The 18,129-nt window shown below is 79.2% G+C and overlaps 1 protein-coding gene across 1 annotated transcript in view; it reads right to left on the reverse strand.

Moving 5' to 3' along the window:
- LIPE (lipase E, hormone sensitive type) overlaps positions 1-14,518 on the reverse strand; it is a 34,237-nt gene extending 19,719 nt beyond the window's left edge. Inside the window, 1 exon segment of the mRNA XM_089772433.1 lies at positions 14,360-14,518. The gene's annotated coding sequence lies outside the window, so the exon portion shown is untranslated.
- Positions 14,519-18,129: the final 3,611 nt, after the last annotated feature.

The following is an 18,129-nucleotide window of genomic DNA, read 5'->3' on the forward strand; positions in this document are numbered from 1 at the left end:
AGGTGAGCTCGGAGCGAGGCCAGAGCCCTGCCAGGGGCACAGGACCCCCGGCACCAGTCTCCTGCTGCACCTCCCGGGGGAGCCGACAGCGCTGGGGTGGGCTGGCAGAGGGACTGGGGGAATGACGGCGCTGGGGTGGGCTGGCAGAGGGACCGGGGGAGCCGACAGCGCTGGGGTGGGCGGGCAGAGGGACCGGGGGAGCCGACAGCGCTGGGGTGGGCGGGCAGAGGGACCGGGGGAGCCGACAGCGCTGGGGTGGGCGGGCAGAGGGACCGGGGGAGCCGACAGCGCTGGGGTGGGCGGGCAGAGGGACCGGGGGAGCCGACAGCGCTGGGGTGGGCTGGCAGAGGAACCGGGGGAACGACGGCGCTGGGGTGGGCTGGCAGAGGAACCGGGGGGCCAATGGCGCTGGGGTGGGCTGGCCGAGGGGTGCGGTCTGGGTGGTCGGGGGAGCCGATGGTGCTGGGGTGGGCTGGCCGAGGGGCGCGGGGCAGGACGGCCGAGGGAGCCGAGGGCGCTGGGGCGGGCTGGCCGAGGGGCGCGGGGCAGGGCGGCCGGGGGAGCCGAGGGCGCTGGGGCGGGCTGGCCGAGGGGCGCGGGACAGGGCGGCCGGGGGAGCCGATGGCGCTGGGGCGGGCTGGCCGAGGGGCGCGGGGCAGGGCGGCCGGGGGAGCCGATGGCGCTGGGGCGGGCTGGCCGAGGGGCGCGGGGCAGGGCGGCCGGGGGAGCCGAGGGCGCTGGGGCGGGCTGGCCGAGGGGCGCGGGGCAGGGCGGCCGGGGGAGCCGATGGCGCTGGGGCGGGCTGGCCGAGGGGCGCGGGGCAGGGCGGCCGGGGGAGCCGATGGCGCTGGGGCGGGCTGGCCGAGGGGCGCGGGGCAGGGCGGCCGGGGGAGCCGAGGGCGCTGGGGCGGGCTGGCCGAGGGGCGCGGGGCAGGGCGGCCGGGGGAGCCGAGGGCGCTGGGGCGGGCTGGCCGAGGGGCGCGGGGCAGGGCGGCCGGGGGAGCCGAGGGCGCTGGGGCGGGCTGGCCGAGGGGCGCGGGGCAGGGCGGCCGGGGGAGCCGAGGGCGCTGGGGCGGGCTGGCCGAGGGGCGCGGGGCAGGGCGGCCGGGGGAGCCGAGGGCGCTGGGGCGGGCTGGCCGAGGGGCGCGGGGCAGGGCGGCCGGGGGAGCCGAGGGCGCTGGGGCGGGCTGGCCGAGGGGCGCGGGGGAGCCGACAGCGCTGGGGTGGGCGGGCAGAGGGACCGGGGGAGCCGACAGCGCTGGGGTGGGCGGGCAGAGGGACCGGGGGAGCCGACAGCGCTGGGGTGGGCTGGCAGAGGGACCGGGGGAACGACGGCGCTGGGGTGGGCTGGCAGAGGGACCGGGGGGCCAATGGCGCTGGGGTGGGCTGGCCGAGGGGTGCGGTCTGGGTGGTCGGGGGAGCCGATGGTGCTGGGGTGGGCTGGCCGAGGGGCGCGGGGCAGGGCGGCCGAGGGAGCCGAGGGCGCTGGGGCGGGCTGGCCGAGGGGCGCGGGGCAGGGCGGCCGGGGGAGCCGATGGTGCTGGGGCGGGCTGGCCGAGGGGCGCGGGGCAGGGCGGCCGGGGGAGCCGAGGGCGCTGGGGCGGGCTGGCCGAGGGGCGCGGGGCAGGGCGGCCGGGGGAGCCGAGGGCGCTGGGGTGGGCTGGCCGAGGGGCGCGGTGCCGGGCGGTCGGGGGAGCCGATGGTGCTGGGGTGGGCTGGCCGAGGGGCGCGGGGCAGGGCGGCCGGGGGAGCCGATGGCTCTGGGGCGGGCTGGCCGAGGGGCGCGGGACAGGGCGGCCGGGGGAGCCGATGGCGCTGGGGCGGGCTGGCCGAGGGGCGCGGGGCAGGGCGGCCGGGGGAGCCGATGGCGCTGGGGCGGGCTGGCCGAGGGGCGCGGGGCAGGGCGGCCGGGGGAGCCGATGGCTCTGGGGCGGGCTGGCCGAGGGGCGCGGGGCAGGGCGGCCGGGGGAGCCGAGGGGCTGGGGCGGGCTGGCCGAGGGGCGCGGGGCAGGGCGGCCGGGGGAGCCGAGGGCGCTGGGGCGGGCTGGCCGAGGGGCGCGGGGCAGGGCGGCCGGGGGAGCCGATGGCGCTGGGGCGGGCTGGCCGAGGGGCGCGGGGCAGGGCGGCCGGGGGAGCCGATGGCTCTGGGGCGGGCTGGCCGAGGGGCGCGGGGCAGGGCGGCCGGGGGAGCCGATGGCGCTGGGGCGGGCTGGCCGAGGGGCGCGGGGCAGGGCGGCCGGGGGAGCCGAGGGCGCTGGGGCGGGCTAGCCGAGGGGCGCGGGGCAGGGCGGCCGGGGGAGCCGAGGGGCTGGGGCGGGCTGGCCGAGGGGCGCGGGGCAGGGCGGCCGGGGGAGCCGAGGGCGCTGGGGCGGGCTGGCCGAGGGGCGCGGGGCAGGGCGGCCGGGGGAGCCGATGGCGCTGGGGCGGGCTGGCCGAGGGGCGCGGGACAGGGCGGCCGGGGGAGCCGATGGCGCTGGGGCGGGCTGGCCGAGGGGCGCGGGGCAGGGCGGCCGGGGGAGCCGAGGGCGCTGGGGCGGACTGGCCGAGGGGCGCGGGGCAGGGCGGCCGGGGGAGCCGAGGGCGCTGGGGCGGGCTGGCCGAGGGGCGCGGGGCAGGGCGGCCGGGGGAGCCGAGGGCGCTGGGGCGGGCTGGCCGAGGGGCGCGGGGCAGGGCGGCCGGGGGAGCCGAGGGCGCTGGGGCGGGCTGGCCGAGGGGCGCGGGGCAGGGCGGCCGGGGGAGCCGAGGGCGCTGGGGCGGGCTGGCCGAAGGGCGCGGGGCAGGGCGGCCGGGGGAGCCGATGGCGCTGGGGCGGGCTGGCCGAGGGGCGCGGGGCAGGGCGGCCGGGGGAGCCGAGGGGCTGGGGCGGGCTGGCCGAGGGGCGCGGGGCAGGGCGGCCGGGGGAGCCGAGGGCGCTGGGGCGGGCTGGCCGAAGGGCGCGGGGCAGGGCGGCCGGGGGAGCCGATGGCACTGGGGCGGGCTGGCCGAGGGGCGCGGGGCAGGGCGGCCGGGGGAGCCGATGGCGCTGGGGCGGGCTGGCCGAGGGGCGCGGGGCAGGGCGGCCGGGGGAGCCGAGGGCGCTGGGGCGGGCTGGCCGAGGGGCGCGGGGCAGGGCGGCCGGGGGAGCCGAGGGCGCTGGGGCGGGTTGGCCGAGGGGCGCGGGGCAGGGCGGCCGGGGGAGCCGAGGGCGCTGGGGCGGGCTGGCCGAGGGGCGCGGGGCAGGGCGGCCGGGGGAGCCGAGGGCGCTGGGGCGGGCTGGCCGAGGGGCGCGGGGCAGGGCGGCCGGGGGAGCCGATGGCGCTGGGGCGGGCTGGCCGAAGGGCGCGGGGCAGGGCGGCCGGGGGAGCCGAGGGCGCTGGGGCGGGCTGGCCGAGGGGCGCGGGGCAGGGCGGCCGGGGGAGCCGAGGGCGCTGGGGCGGGCTGGCCGAGGGGCGCGGGGCAGGGCGGCCGGGGGAGCCGATGGCGCTGGGGCGGGCTGGCCGAGGGGCGCGGGGCAGGGCGGCCGGGGGAGCCGATGGCGCTGGGGCGGGCTGGCCGAGGGGCGCGGGGCAGGGCGGCCGGGGGAGCCGATGGCGCTGGGGCGGGCTGGCCGAGGGGCGCGGGGCAGGGCGGCCGGGGGAGCCGAGGGCGCTGGGGCGGGCTGGCCGAGGGGCGCGGGGCAGGGCGGCCGGGGGAGCCGAGGGCGCTGGGGCGGGCTGGCCGAGGGGCGCGGGGCAGGGCGGCCGGGGGAGCCGAGGGCGCTGGGGCGGGCTGGCCGAGGGGCGCGGGGCAGGGCGGCCGGGGGAGCCGAGGGCGCTGGGGCGGGCTGGCCGAAGGGCGCGGGGCAGGGCGGCCGGGGGAGCCGATGGCGCTGGGGCGGGCTGGCCGAGGGGCGCGGGGCAGGGCGGCCGGGGGAGCCGAGGGGCTGGGGCGGGCTGGCCGAGGGGCGCGGGGCAGGGCGGCCGGGGGAGCCGAGGGCGCTGGGGCGGGCTGGCCGAGGGGCGCGGGGCAGGGCGGCCGGGGGAGCCGATGGCGCTGGGGCGGGCTGGCCGAGGGGCGCGGGGCAGGGCGGCCGGGGGAGCCGATGGCGCTGGGGCGGGCTGGCCGAGGGGCGCGGGGCAGGGCGGCCGGGGGAGCCGATGGCTCTGGGGCGGGCTGGCCGAGGGGCGCGGGGCAGGGCGGCCGGGGGAGCCGAGGGGCTGGGGCGGGCTGGCCGAGGGGCGCGGGGCAGGGCGGCCGGGGGAGCCGAGGGCGCTGGGGCGGGCTGGCCGAGGGGCGCGGGGCAGGGCGGCCGGGGGAGCCGATGGCGCTGGGGCGGGCTGGCCGAGGGGCGCGGGGCAGGGCGGCCGGGGGAGCCGATGGCGCTGGGGCGGGCTGGCCGAGGGGCGCGGGGCAGGGCGGCCGGGGGAGCCGATGGCGCTGGGGCGGGCTGGCCGAGGGGCGCGGGGCAGGGCGGCCGGGGGAGCCGAGGGCGCTGGGGCGGGCTGGCCGAGGGGCGCGGGGCAGGGCGGCCGGGGGAGCCGAGGGCGCTGGGGCGGGCTGGCCGAGGGGCGCGGGGCAGGGCGGCCGGGGGAGCCGAGGGCGCTGGGGCGGGCTGGCCGAGGGGCGCGGGGCAGGGCGGCCGGGGGAGCCGATGGCGCTGGGGTGGGCTGGCCGAGGGGCGCGGGGCAGGGCGGCCGGGGGAGCCGAGGGCGCTGGGGCGGGCTGGCCGAGGGGCGCGGGGCAGGGCGGCCGGGGGAGCCGATGGCGCTGGGGTGGGCTGGCCGAGGGGCGCGGGGCAGGGCGGCCGGGGGAGCCGAGGGTGCTGGGGCGGGCTGGCCGAGGGGCGCGGGGCAGGGCGGCCGGGGGAGCCGAGGGCGCTGGGGCGGGCTGGCCGAGGGGCGCGGGGCAGGGCGGCCGGGGGAGCCGATGGCGCTGGGGCGGGCTGGCCGAGGGGCGCGGGGCAGGGCGGCCGGGGGAGCCGATGGCGCTGGGGCGGGCTGGCCGAGGGGCGCGGGGCAGGGCGGCCGGGGGAGCCGATGGCGCTGGGGCGGGCTGGCCGAGGGGCGCGGGGCAGGGCGGCCGGGGGAGCCGATGGCGCTGGGGCGGGCTGGCCGAGGGGCGCGGGGCAGGGCGGCCGGGGGAGCCGATGGCGCTGGGGCGGGCTGGCCGAGGGGCGCGGGGCAGGGCGGCCGGGGGAGCCGAGGGCGCTGGGGCGGGCTGGCCGAGGGGCGCGGGGCAGGGCGGCCGGGGGAGCCGATGGCGCTCGGGTGGGGGCCGGGGGCGCGGGGCAGGGCGGCCGGGGGAGCCGAGGGCGCTGGGGTGGGCTGGCCGAGGGGCGCGGGGCAGGGCGGCCGGGGGAGCCGATGGCGCTGGGGCGGGCTGGCCGAGGGGCGCGGGGCAGGGCGGCCGGGGGAGCCGAGGGCGCTGGGGCGGGCTGGCCGAGGGGCGCGGGGCAGGGCGGCCGGGGGAGCCGAGGGCGCTGGGGCGGGCTGGCCGAGGGGCGCGGGGCAGGGCGGCCGGGGGAGCCGATGGCGCTGGGGCGGGCTGGCCGAGGGGCGCGGGGCAGGGCGGCCGGGGGAGCCGAGGGCGCTGGGGCGGGCTGGCCGAGGGGCGCGGGGCAGGGCGGCCGGGGGAGCCGAGGGCGCTGGGGCGGGCTGGCCGAGGGGCGCGGGGCAGGGCGGCCGGGGGAGCCGATGGCGCTGGGGCGGGCTGGCCGAGGGGCGCGGGGCAGGGCGGCCGGGGGAGCCGAGGGCGCTGGGGCGGGCTGGCCGAGGGGCGCGGGGCAGGGCGGCCGGGGGAGCCGAGGGCGCTGGGGCGGGCGGGGCAGAGGGACCGGGGGAGCCGACAGCGCTGGGGTGGGCGGGCAGAGGGACCGGGGGAGCCGACAGCGCTGGGGTGGGCTGGCAGAGGGACCGGGGGAACGACGGCGCTAGGGTGGGCTGGCAGAGGGACCGGGGGGCCAATGGCGCTGGGGTGGGCTGGCCGAGGGGTGCGGTCTGGGTGGTCGGGGGAGCCGATGGTGCTGGGGTGGGCTGGCCGAGGGGCGCGGGGCAGGGCGGCCGAGGGAGCCGAGGGCGCTGGGGCGGGCTGGCCGAGGGGCGCGGGGCAGGGCGGCCGGGGGAGCCGATGGCGCTGGGGTGGGCTGGCCGAGGGGCGCGGGGCAGGGCGGCCGGGGGAGCCGAGGGTGCTGGGGTGGGCTGGCCGAGGGGCGCGGGGCAGGGCGGCCGGGGGAGCCGATGGTGCTGGGGTGGGCTGGCCGAGGGGCGCGGGGCAGGGCGGCCGGGGGAGCCGATGGCGCTGGGGTGGGCTGGCCGAGGGAGCGGGGCAGGGCGGCCGGGGGAGCCGATGGCGCTGGGGTGGGCTGGCCGAGGGGCGCGGGGCAGGGCCCGGGGGAGCCGAGGGCGCTGGGGTGGGCTGGCCGAGGGGCGCGGGGCAGGGCGGCCGGGGGAGCCGAGGGTGCTGGGGCGGGCTGGCCGAGGGGCGCGCGGGAGCAGGGCGGCAGGGCTCCGAGGCGCCGGGGCGGGCTAGCCGAGGGCGCGGAGCAGGGGCGGCCGGGGAGCCGCGGGGCTGGGGCGGCGGGCCCCTGGCCGAGGGCGCGGGGCTGCAGAGAGCGGCAGGGAGCCGATGTCGGCGCTCGGGGCGGGCTGGCCGAGGCGCGGGGCCAGGGCGGCCCAGGGGCCGATGGCGCTGGGGAGCGGGGCTGGCCGAGGGCGCGGGGCAGGGCGGCCGGGGAGCCGATGGCGCTGGGGCGGGCTGGCCCCGAGGGGGCGCGGGGGCAGGGCGGCCGGGAGCCGAGGGCGCTGGGGCGGGCTGGCCGAGGGGCGCGGGCAGGGCGGCCGGGGGAGCCGAGGGGCGCTGGGGCGGGCTGGCCGGCGGGGCAGGAGAGGCGGCCGGGAGCCCGAGGGCGCTAGGGCGGGCTGGCCGGGGGCGCGGGGCAGGGCGGCCGGGGGGCCGAGGGGCTCTGGGGCGGGGACGTGGCCGGGGGCGCGGGGCAGGGCGGCCGAGGAGCCGGGCGCTGGGCGGGCTGGCCGAGGGGGCGCGGGACAGGGCAGCCGGGAGCCGAGGCGCTGGGGGCGGGCTGGCCGAGGGGCGCGGGGCAGGGCGGCCGGGGGAGCCGATGGCGCTGAAGGAGCGGGCTGGCCGAGGGGCGCGGGGCAGGGCGGCCGGGGGCGTGGGCGCTGGGGCGGGCTGGCCGGGGGCGCGGGGCAAGGCGGCTGAGAGGGAGCCGATGGCTCTGGGAGGGGGCTGGCCGAGGGGCGCGGGACAGGGCGGCCGGGGGAGCCGATGGGCGCTGGAGGCGGAGCTGGCCGGGGCGCGGGGCAGGGCGGCCGGGAGCCCGGGGCGCTGGGGCGGGCTGGCCGAAGGGCGCGGGGCAGGAGGCGGCCGGGAGCCCGGGGCGCTAGGCGGAGCTGGCCGGAAAAATATGAACAAAATGACGAGCAAGAGGCGCTAGGCGGGAGCTGGCAAGACGCGGGAACAGAAATGACAGAACCCGGGGCTGGAGCAGACTCGCCGAGAGAGCGCGGGCGGGACGAGACGGCAGAGGGGGCTGATGGGCGCTGGGGCGGGCTGGCCCGGCGCGGGCAGGGCGGCAGGGAGCCGATGGGCGCTCGTCGGGGCTGGCCCGAGAAGCCCGCGGGAGCAGGAAGGCCCGGCCCGGGGCCGATGGCGCTGGGGCGGGCTGGCCCGGCGCGGGGCAGAAGCTGACGGGAACGAGGCGCTCTAGGGCGGGCTGGCCGAGCGCGGGGCAGGGCGACGGGGGAGCCCGAGGCGCGCTAGGCGGAGCTGGCCGAAGGGGGGGGGCGCGGGGCAGGGCGGCCCCGGGGGGAGCCCGAGGCGCTAGGGCGGGCCTGACGAGGGCGCGGGGCCGCGGGGGCGGCCCGGGAGGCCCGAGGGCTCTGGGAAGCGGAGCTGGCCGAGGGCGCGGGGCAAGGAGGCGGCCGGGGGAGCCCGATGGGCGCTGGAAGCCGGAGCTGGCCCGAGCGCGGGCAGAGGCGACGGGAGCCGAGGGCGCTGGGGCGGAGCTGGCCAGTAGCAGGGCAGAGCCAGCAGAGGGAGCCGAGGCGCTGGGCGGGCTGGCCGAGGGGCGCGGGGCAGGGCGGCCGGGGGGCCGATGGCGCTGGGAGGCGGGGCTGGCCGAGGGCGCGGGGCAGGGCGGCCGGGGGAGCCCGGGGCGCTGGGCGGGCTGGCCGGCGGGGCAGGGCGGCCGGGGGGAGCCGAGGGCGCTGGGGCGGGCTGGCCGAGGGCGCGGGGCAGGGCGGCCGGGAGTGCCGGGGACGCTGGGGCGGGAGCCCCGGCCGAGGGCGCGGGGCAGGGCGGCCGGGGGAGCCGGGGCGCTGGGGCGGGCTGGCCGAAGGAGGCGCGGGGCAGGGCGGCCGGGGGAGCCGGCGGGGGCGCTGGGAGGCGGGCTGGCCGAGGGGCGCGGGGGCAGGGCGGCCGGGGGACAGTGCTGGGGCGGGCTGGCCGAGGGGGCGCGGGGCAGGGCGGCCGGGGGAGCCGATGGGCGCTGGGGCGGGCTGGCCGAGGGGGCGCGGGGCAGGGCGGCGGGGGAGCCGATGGGCGCTGGAGCGGGCTGGCCGAGGGGCGGGGCGGGGGCGGCCGGGGGACGCCCGATGGGCGCTGGGGCGGAGCTGGCCGAGGGGCGGGGCAGGGCGGCCGGGAGCCCTGGCGCTCGTGAACTATTAGTATAGACAAAATAACAGAGAGCTCCGATAATCTAAATGAACTAGCAATATGAGACAAAGCTAACCAAGAAACCAATCAACTAAAATGAACTAATAACCAATGAGCAAAATGACAAACCAATCAACTAAATGAACTAACTAAAATATAAACAAAATAACCAAAACAAGAAGCGCTAAATGAACTAATAACCAATATGAGCAAGGCAACAGAAGAACCCGAAAATAAATGAGCCTGACAATGAGCAAGGCGGCCAGGGCTCAAAAAGTGCTAAGTAGACACAACCAGCGCGAACAAGACGGCCAAGGAACCCAGGCGCTAGGCGGAGCTGACGAGCGCGGGGAGCCGGCAAGCGCGCTGGGGTGGGCGGAGCAGAGGACCAGGAGCCGACAGCGCCTAGGGTCGTGAACAAGAGGACAGGAGCCGACAGCGCTGGGGTGGCGGAGCAGAGGACCCGGGGCTCGGCTGGCGCTGGGGTGGGCTGGCAGAGGGACCGGGGGAACGACGAGCGCTGGGGTGGGCTGGCAGAGGAGCCGGGGCCAATGGCGCTGGGGTGGGCTGGCCGGGGGTGCGGTCTGGGTGGTCGGGGGAGCCGATGGTGCTGGGAGTGGGCTGGCCGAGGGGCGCGGGGTGGGGGGCGGCCGAGGGAGCCGAGGCGCTGGGGCGGGCTGGCCGAGGGGGCGCGGGACAGGGCAGCCGGGGGAGCCCGAGGGGCGCTGGGGCGGGCTGACGCGAGGGGCGCGGGGCAGGGCGGCGGCCGGGAGCCCGATGGCGCTGGGCCCGGGCTGGCCGGGGGCGCGGGGCAGGGCGGCCGGGAGCCGGTGGCGCTGGGGCGGGCTGGCCGAGGGGCGCGGGCAGGGCGGCCGGGAGCCGATGGCTCTGGGGCGGGGCTGGCCGAGGGGGCGCCGGGGCAGGGCGGCCGGGGGAGCCGATGGCGCTGGGGCGGAGCTGGCCGAGGGGGCGCGGGGCAGGGCGGCCGGGGGCCGGGGCGCTGCGGGGCGGGCACGGCGAGGGGCGCGGGGCAGGGCGGCCCGGGGGAGCCGAGGGCGCTGGGGCGGGCTGGCCGAGGGGGCGCGGGGCGGGGCGGCCGGGGGAGCCGAGGCGCTAGGGCGGGCTGGCCGAGGGGGCGCGGGGCAGGGCGGCCGGGGGAGCCGGGCTCTGGGGCGGGCTGGCCGAGGGGGCGCGGGGCAAGGGCGGCCGGGGGCCGATGGCGCTGGAGGGGCGGGTGGCCGAGGGGCGCGGGGCAGGGCGGCCGGGGGAGCCGGGGCGCTGGGGCGGGGCAGCAAAATATGAACAAGCGGCAGAAACAAGCGCTACGCCCGGGAGGCCGAGGGGGGGGGGAGGAGGGCGGAGAAGGGGGCTTCAACCCGAAGAGCGCGGGGCAAGCCGGCAGAGAACACGATGGCGCTGGGGCGGGCTGGCCGAGAAGCGCGAGAACAGGGCGGCGGGAGCCGATCGGCGCTCGGCGGCCCTGGCCCGAGCGTAGTGGGCGGCCGGGGGCCGATGGCGCTCGGCGGGCTGGCCGAGGGCGCGGGGCAGAAGCGGCCGGGGCACGATGGCGCTGGGCGGGCTGGCCGAGGCGCGGGGCAGGGCGGCCGGGGAGCCGAGGCGCTGGGGCGGGCTGGCCGAGGCGCCGGAGCAGGGCGGCCGGGGGAGCCCGATGGGCGCTGGGGCGGGCTGGCCGAGGCGCGGGGCAGGGCGGCCGGGGAGCCGGTGCGCTGGGGCGGAGCTGGCCCGAGGGGCGCGGGGCAGGGCGGCCGGGGGAGCCCGATGGTGGCCTAAGTAGGCCTAATGATATTGTGAACTATATAAAAATGACAGAGCCGATCAGCGCTAGAATAGACTAACCGAGAAATGTCAGGAGCAAAATGACAGAACCAAGCGCTAAATGAACTATTAACCAGTATGAACAAAGTAACCAGAGAACCGAAGAAGCGCTAGAATGAGCTAGCCAGTATGGGAGCAAGCCTGACCAGCAGAGCAAAAGAAGCCTTAAATGAACTATTGAAAATATGAACAAGATGGCAAGAACTGACGGCAAATGAACTAGCCGAAGAAATATGAACAAGACGGCCAGAGGAGCCGAGGGGCACAAGCCGAACTGGCCGGGGGCGCGGGGCTCGGCGGCAGAGGCCCGATGGCGCTGGGGCGGGCTGGCCGAGGGCGCGGGGCAGGGCGGCCGGGGGCCCGATGGGCGCTGGGGCGGGCTGGCCGAGGGCGCCGGGAGCAGGGCGGCCGGGAGCCGATGGCGCGCTGGGGCGGGCAGCCGAGCGCGGGGTAGGCGGCAGAGGGGAGCCCGGGCGCTGGGGCGGGCTGGCCAAGGGCGCGGGGCAGAGGCGGCAGGGCAGGCGCTGGGGCGGGCAGCCGGGGCGCGGGGCAGGGCGGCCGGGGGGGAACCGAGGGCGCTGGGGCGGGCTGGCCGAGGGGGGGGGGCGCGGGGGCAGGGGCGGCAGGGGGAGCCGGGGCCTGCGGGCGGGCTGGCCGAGGGGCGCGGGGCAGGGCGGCCGGGGGAGCCGATGGCTCTGGGCGGGCTGGCCGAGGGGGCGCGGGGCCTTGGGGCGGCCCGGGAGGCCGATGGCGCTGGGGGGCTGGCCGAGGGCGCGGGGCAGGGCGGCCGGGGAGCCGGGCGCTGGGGCGGGCTGGCCAAGGGGCGCGGGGCAGGGCGGCCGGGGGAGCCGAGGGGCGCTGGGGCGGGCTGGCCGAAGGGGCGCGGGGCAGGGCGGCCGGGGGAGCCGATGGCGCTGGGGCGGGCTGGCCGAGGGGGGCGCGGGGCAGGGCGGCCGGGGGAGCCGATGGCTCTGGGGCGGGCTGACGAGGGGCGCGGGGCAGGGCGGCCGGGGGAGCCGAGGCGCTGGGGCGGGCTGGCCGAGGGGGCGCGGGGCAGGGCGGCCGGGGCGAGGGCGCTGGGGCGGGCTGGCCGAGGGGCGCGGGGCAGGGCGGCCGGGGGAGCTGGGCGCTGGGCGGACCTAATGAGAAATATGAAACAAAATAACCAAGAAACCAATCATAACTAAATGAACTAACCAATATGAACAAAATAACCAAAACAATATCATCAAACTAATAATATAAACAAAATAAGCAAAACCAATCATATCAAAATAGCAAACTAATAATATAAACAAAATAACCAAAACAAAAACTAAATAGACTAATAATGAAACAAAATGGCAACCAAAACTGATAGCGCTAGAGCCAAACTATTGAAAATGAACAAAGCGGCAGAAGAGAACGAGCCTAAGCGACTAACCAATATGAGCAAGACGGCAAAACCCGATCAGCGCTAGAGCGAACAACGAGAAATATGAGCAAGGCGGCAGGAAGCGATGGTGCTCGTGGAGCTGACGCGAGCGCGGGCAGGGCGGCCGGGCTGATGGCGCTGGTCGACTCGCCAGGGCGCGGGGCAAGGGCGGCCAGGGAGCCCGATGGCGCGCTCGGCGGAGCTGGCCGGCGCGGGGCAGGGCGGCCCGGGAACGAGGAGCTCGGCGGAGCTGGCCGAGGCGCGGGGCAGTCGGCAGAGCCGATGGCTGAAATGAATATTAGTATGGGAACAAAATGACAAGAACCGAACTGAAATGAATATTGAAAATATGAGCAAAATGACAAGAACCGATAAACTAAAATGAACTAATAATGAACAAAATAACCAGAAACCAAAAACTGATAATTTGTGAAATTGTCAGAATAAAAATATTGAAACCCGAAACTGAAATTGAATATTGAAAATATGAATAAATGACAGAATGATAAACTAAATGAGCTAACCCGAAAATATGAGACAAAATGACAGAAAATCGAAACCCTAAATGAACTATTAATATGAAACAAATGACAAGAGGCAAATAAGCGCTAAATGAACTATGAAAACATGAGACAAGACGGCAAGAGCAAATGGCGCTGGTGAGCACAACGAGAGCGCGGGGCAGGGCGGCAGAGGCCCGAGGCGCTGGGCGGGCTGTGCCCGAGGCGCGGGAGCTGGGGGCGGCCCAGAGAGCCGGGGCTGGGGTCGACAGCCCGAGGCGCGGGGCAGGGCGCGGGGCCGATGGCGCTGGGAGCGGGCTGGCCGGGGGCGCGGGGCAGGGCGACGGGGGAGCCGATGGGCGCTGGGGCGGGCCCAGCGAGGGCGCTGGGGCAGGGCGGCCGGGGTGCGGGGGCGGGCGGGCCTGTCAAGTATGGGAGGCCGAGGCGGCAGGAGAATTGATCGGCGGACGGGGTCTCGACCTAATAGCCGAAATATGGGGCTCGGCAACCAGAACCCGATCGTAGCCAAAATGAATAATAGAAACAGAACAAAATGACGAGAACGAAAAGGTCTCGGCGGGCCTAACCCGAAGCGTGGGGCAAGAGCCAATGAGGGGCGCCAAGGAGTGCTGGGCGGGCTAGCCGAGCGCCAGAACAAGGCAGAGGAGCCAGGGTCACTAGAGCCAGGCTAGCCCGAGCGCAGAACAAGACGGCCAGAGAACCATGAGTGCTAAGACGGGCAGCAATATGGTGGGGGCGGCAGAACCAGGGTATGGTCGGGCAACGAGAAGCGCAGGGCAGAGCCCGGCCCAGGAGCCGAAGTGCTGGGAGCCGGAGCTGGCGAGCTGTGGGGCAAAGCCCGACAGGGAGCCAAGGTCTCTCGAGCCCGCAGGCCGAGGCGCCAGAACACGAGCGGCCAGAGAACCCGATCGGCGCTAGGGGGCTCGCCGGCGCTGATGCAGGCAGCCAGAACTCCAAGAGGCGCTAAAGTGGGCTAATAACGAGAAGCCCTTGAACTAGAAGCCGGCAGGAGCCGATGGTGCTAGAGCGGAGCTAGCCGAGAAGCCATCGAGCAGGGCGGCAGAGGGCCAGGGGTGCTGCGCCGGCGGGCTGGCCGAGGGCGCGGGGCAGGGCGGCCGAGGAAGCCGATCGGCGGCTGGGCGAGGGGCGCGGGGCAGGGCGGCCGGGGGAGGCGATGGCGCTGGGGCGGGCTGGCCGAGGGGCGCGGTGCCGGGCGGTCGGGGGAGCCGATGGGGCTGGGGCGGGCTGGCCGAGGGGCGCGGGGCAGGGCGGCCGGGGGAGGCGATGGCGCTGGGGCGGGCTGGCCGAGGGGCGCGGGGCAGGGCGGCCGGGGGAGGCGATGGTGCTGGGGTGGGCTGGCCGAGGGGCTGGGGCGCTGGGGCGCTGGGCTCTCCACTCAGGGATCTCGGGGGCGCCCCAGGGCAGCGGATGGAAGTTCCAGGCAGCAGGGCGGGGGGAGACTGAACGAACCAGGCTGGTTTAGGTCGGACCGAGAGCAGCTGCCAAGTGCGCACAAGGGCGCCCCAGGAGCGCGGAGACGCTGTTCTGCTCAAGCGCCGAGGACAGGGAGGGGGAGGGGGAGGGGCAGGGGAGTTCGGGTCGGACCCGGGGGAAGCTGCTCCCACGCGCCGGGGCAGAGGCTGACGGGCCCGTTCGGGGAGCGCTGCCCTGGCCCCAGTGTCTGCGCGGGGGGGGCGAGGGGCGGGGGCCCGACGCGCAGGCAGGTCAGTGGCGGGGGGGGGGGCTCTGCCCGGGGAGCGATTCGGGGAGCAGGGCTGAGAGCGGCGCCGCGGGAAGGGCCCGGCCCCCGCGCACCGGCCGGGGACCCCCCAGGCCCAGAGCGGGGGGGCGGGGCAAGTCGCTTCCCCGCTGCCTCAGTTTCCCCATCGGGAGACGCGCCCTGCTCGGCCCAGCGCAGTGACCGGGAGGGGGCTGGGGGGGGGGGGGCTGCTCCCACCTGTGGCTCCGGCCCCTCGGTGCCGCTCCCGGCTCCTGCTTCCGGCTCCCACCGGCCCGGATCCGGCACGTGACGCGAGGCGGCCAATCAGAGGCGGCGCCTCCTGCGTTACCGGGGTAACCGCGTGGAACGCTCCCCCCCCCCGCGTGCTGCCCGCGGCCTGACCCCGTCGGCACAAATCGGCGCGTGTCGGGGTCACGACCTCTGACCCCCCCCAGCTCCTCGCGTGGGGGCGGGGCCGGGGCTGCTCTGCGGGCGTGTCAGGCCTCGGCGCCCCGCCCGGGGGCCAGCGCTGGGGGCGGGGCCTCGTCTAGGGCGGGGCCTGCGCGGTGGGGGCGGGGTCTCCCCTGGGGGAGGGGCCCCCGCTCTCCAGACCCCCCCACAGTGTCGCAGCCTGTCTCCTCAGGGCCCCGGGACCCCGCCCCCGCGCTGGGGCTGCGGTTCCCATGGCGACGGGGCGGGCGGCGGGGGAGGGGCCAGGGACACAGCGACTGAGCCCCCCCCCCCGCCCCCGGACCCAGCTCGGCCGCACGTCCCCGCCCCCCCGGGCCTGGCGCGTGACATCGACGGGCGGGTCTGCCCGGCGAGCCCTGCGGCTCCGCCACTGACCCGGCGGGGGGAGGGGCCGGGGGGCCCGAGTGACCCGCACACGGGGAGGGGCCGGGGGGCCCGAGTGACCCGCACACGGGGAGGGGCCGGGGGGCCCGAGTGACCCGCACACGGGGGGGGGCCGGGGGGCCCGAGTGACCTGCACACGGGGGGGACGGGGGCCCGAGTGACCTGCACGCGGGGGGGCCGGGGGGCCCGAGTGACCCGCACACGGGGGGGGGCCGGGGGGCCCGAGTGACCCGCACACGGGGGGGGCCGGGGGGCCCGAGTGACCTGCACACGGGGGGGCCGGGGGCCCGAGTGACCTGCACGCGGGGGGGGGCCGGGGGGCCGAGTGACCCGCACACGGGGGGGGGGCCGGGGGGCCCGAGTGACCTGCACACGGGGGGGGGCCGGGGGGCCGAGTGACCTGCACGCGGGGGGGGGCCGGGGGCCCGAGTGACCTGCACACGGGGGGGGGCCGGGGGGCCCGAGTGACCTGCACACGGGGGGGGGCCGGGGGGCCCGAGTGACCTGCACACGGGGGGGGGCCGGGGGGCCGAGTGACCTGCACGCGGGGGGGCCGGGGGGCCCGAGTGACCCGCACACGGGGGGGGCCGGGGGGCCCGAGTGACCTGCACGCGGGGGGGCCGGGGGGCCCGAGTGACCCGCACACGGGGGGGCCGGGGGGCCCGAGTGACCTGCACGCGGGGGGGCCGGGGGGCCCGAGTGACCCGCACACGGGGGGGGCCGGGGGCCCGAGTGACCCGCACACGGGGGGGGGGCCGGGGGGCCCGAGTGACCCGCACACGGGGGGGGGCCGGGGGGCCCGAGTGACCTGCACGCGGGGGGGCCGGGGGGCCCGAGTGACCCGCACACGGGGGGGGCCGGGGGCCCGAGTGACCCGCACACGGGGGGGGGCCGGGGGTCCCGAGTGACCTGCACACGGGGGGGGGGCCGGGGGCCCGAGTGACCCGCACACGGGGGGGGGGGCCGGGGGGCCCGAGTGACCTGCACACGGGGGGGGCCGGGGGCCCGAGTGACCTGCACGCGGGGGGGCCGGGGGGCCCGAGTGACCCGCACACGGGGGGGGGCCGGGGGCCCGAGTGACCTGCCCACGGGGGGGGGCCGGGGGCCCGAGTGACCTGCCCACGGGGGGGGGCCGGGGGGCCCGAGTGACCTGCACGTGGGGGGGCCGGGGGGCCCGAGTGACCCGCACACGGGGGGGGGCCGGGGGGCCCGAGTGACCCGCACACGGGGGGGGGCCGGGGGCCCGAGTGACCCGCACACGGGGGGGGGCCGGGGGGCCCGAGTGACCTGCACGCGGGGGGGCCGGGGGGCCCGAGTGACCCGCACACGGGGGGGGCCGGGGGCCCGAGTGACCCGCACACGGGGGGGGGCCGGGGGTCCCGAGTGACCTGCACACGGGGGGGCCGGGGGCCCGAGTGACCCGCACACGGGGGGGGGGCCGGGGGGCCCGAGTGACCTGCACACGGGGGGGGCCGGGGGCCCGAGTGACCTGCACGCGGGGGGGCCGGGGGGCCCGAGTGACCCGCACACGGGGGGGGCCGGGGGCCCGAGTGACCTGCCCACGGGGGGGGCCGGGGGGCCCGAGTGACCTGCACGCGGGGGGGCCGGGGGGCCCGAGTGACCCGCACACGGGGGGGGGCCGGGGGGCCCGAGTGACCCGCACACGGGGGGGGGGCCGGGGGGCCCGAGTGACCTGCACGCGGGGGGGGCCGGGGGCCCGAGTGACCTGCACGCGGGGGGGCCGGGGGGCCCGAGTGACCCGCACACGGGGGGGAACGGGGGGCCCGAGTGACCCGCACACGGGGGGGGGCCGGGGGGCCCGAGTGACCCGCACACGGGGGGGGGGCCGGGGGGCCGAGTGACCTGCACGCGGGGGGGCCGGGGGGCCCGAGTGACCTGCACACGGGGGGGGGCCAGGGGGCCCGAGTGACCCGCACACGGGGGGGGGCCGGGGGGCCCGAGTGACCTGCACGCGGGGGGGCCGGGGGGCCCGAGTGACCTGCACACGGGGGGGGGCCAGGGGGCCCGAGTGACCCGCACACGGGGGGGGGCCGGGGGGCCCGAGTGACCGGCACACGGGGGGGGGGCCGGGGGGCCGAGTGACCTGCACACGGGGGGGGGCCGGGGGCCCGAGTGACCCGCACACGGGGGGGGCCGGGGGCCCGAGTGACCTGCACGCGGGGGGGCCGGGGGGCCCGAGTGACCTGCACACGGGGGGGGGCCAGGGGGCCCGAGTGACCCGCACACGGGGGGGGGCCGGGGGGCCCGAGTGACCTGCACACGGGGGGGGGGGCCAGGGGGCCGAGTGACCTGCACACGGGGGGGGGGCCGGGGGGCCGAGTGACCTGCACACGGGGGGGGCCGGGGGGCCCGAGTGACCCGCACACGGGGGGGGGGGGCCGGGGGGCCCGAGTGACCCGCACACGGGGGGGGGGGGCCGGGGGGCCGAGTGACCTGCACACGGGGGGGGGCGGGGGCCCGGGTGACCTGCACACGGGGGGGCCGGGGGGCCGAGTGACCTGCACACGGGGGGGGGCCGGGGGGCCGAGTGACCCGCACGCGGGGGGGGCCGGGGGGCCGAGTGACCCGCACACGGGGGAGGGCCGGGGGGCCCGAGTGACCTGCACACGGGGGGGGGGCCGGGCCACAGGGATCCGCTGCGGTTCACCAGGACGGAGCAGAGTCCGGCCCGCGGGCGGAGGAGGCCCAGGCCTTGGTGCAGGCTGGGGGCGGGCTGGGGATTATGGGGGCGAGAGTGACAGTGGCCCTGGTGGCCAGGAAGGTAAAAGCAAAGTAGAACCCGGGCTCACCAAATGGAAGTGACAGACAGCAGATCGAAAGCAAACAAAAGGAAGATTTTCTGTACTCAGCCCACACTCAACCTGTGGAACTCCTCGCCAGAGGGTGTTGTGCAGACCAGGACTTTAACAGGGTTCAAAAAAGAGCGAGATAGATTCATGGAGGTTAGGTCATTCGACGGCTGTTAGCCAGGGTGGGCAGGGCGGGTGTCCCTAACCTCTGTCAGAGGCTGGAATTGGGTGACAAGGGAAGGGATCACTCCATGATGAATTGTTTCAGTTCACTCCCTCTGGGGATCCTGGTATTGGCCACTGTTGGCCGACAGGACACTGGGCTGGATGGACATTTGCTCT

Source organism: Pelodiscus sinensis, chromosome 22, assembly GCF_052426305.1.
Source record: "Pelodiscus sinensis isolate ZL-2025 chromosome 22, ASM5242630v1, whole genome shotgun sequence".
NCBI classification, from domain to species: Eukaryota; Metazoa; Chordata; order Testudines; family Trionychidae; genus Pelodiscus; species Pelodiscus sinensis.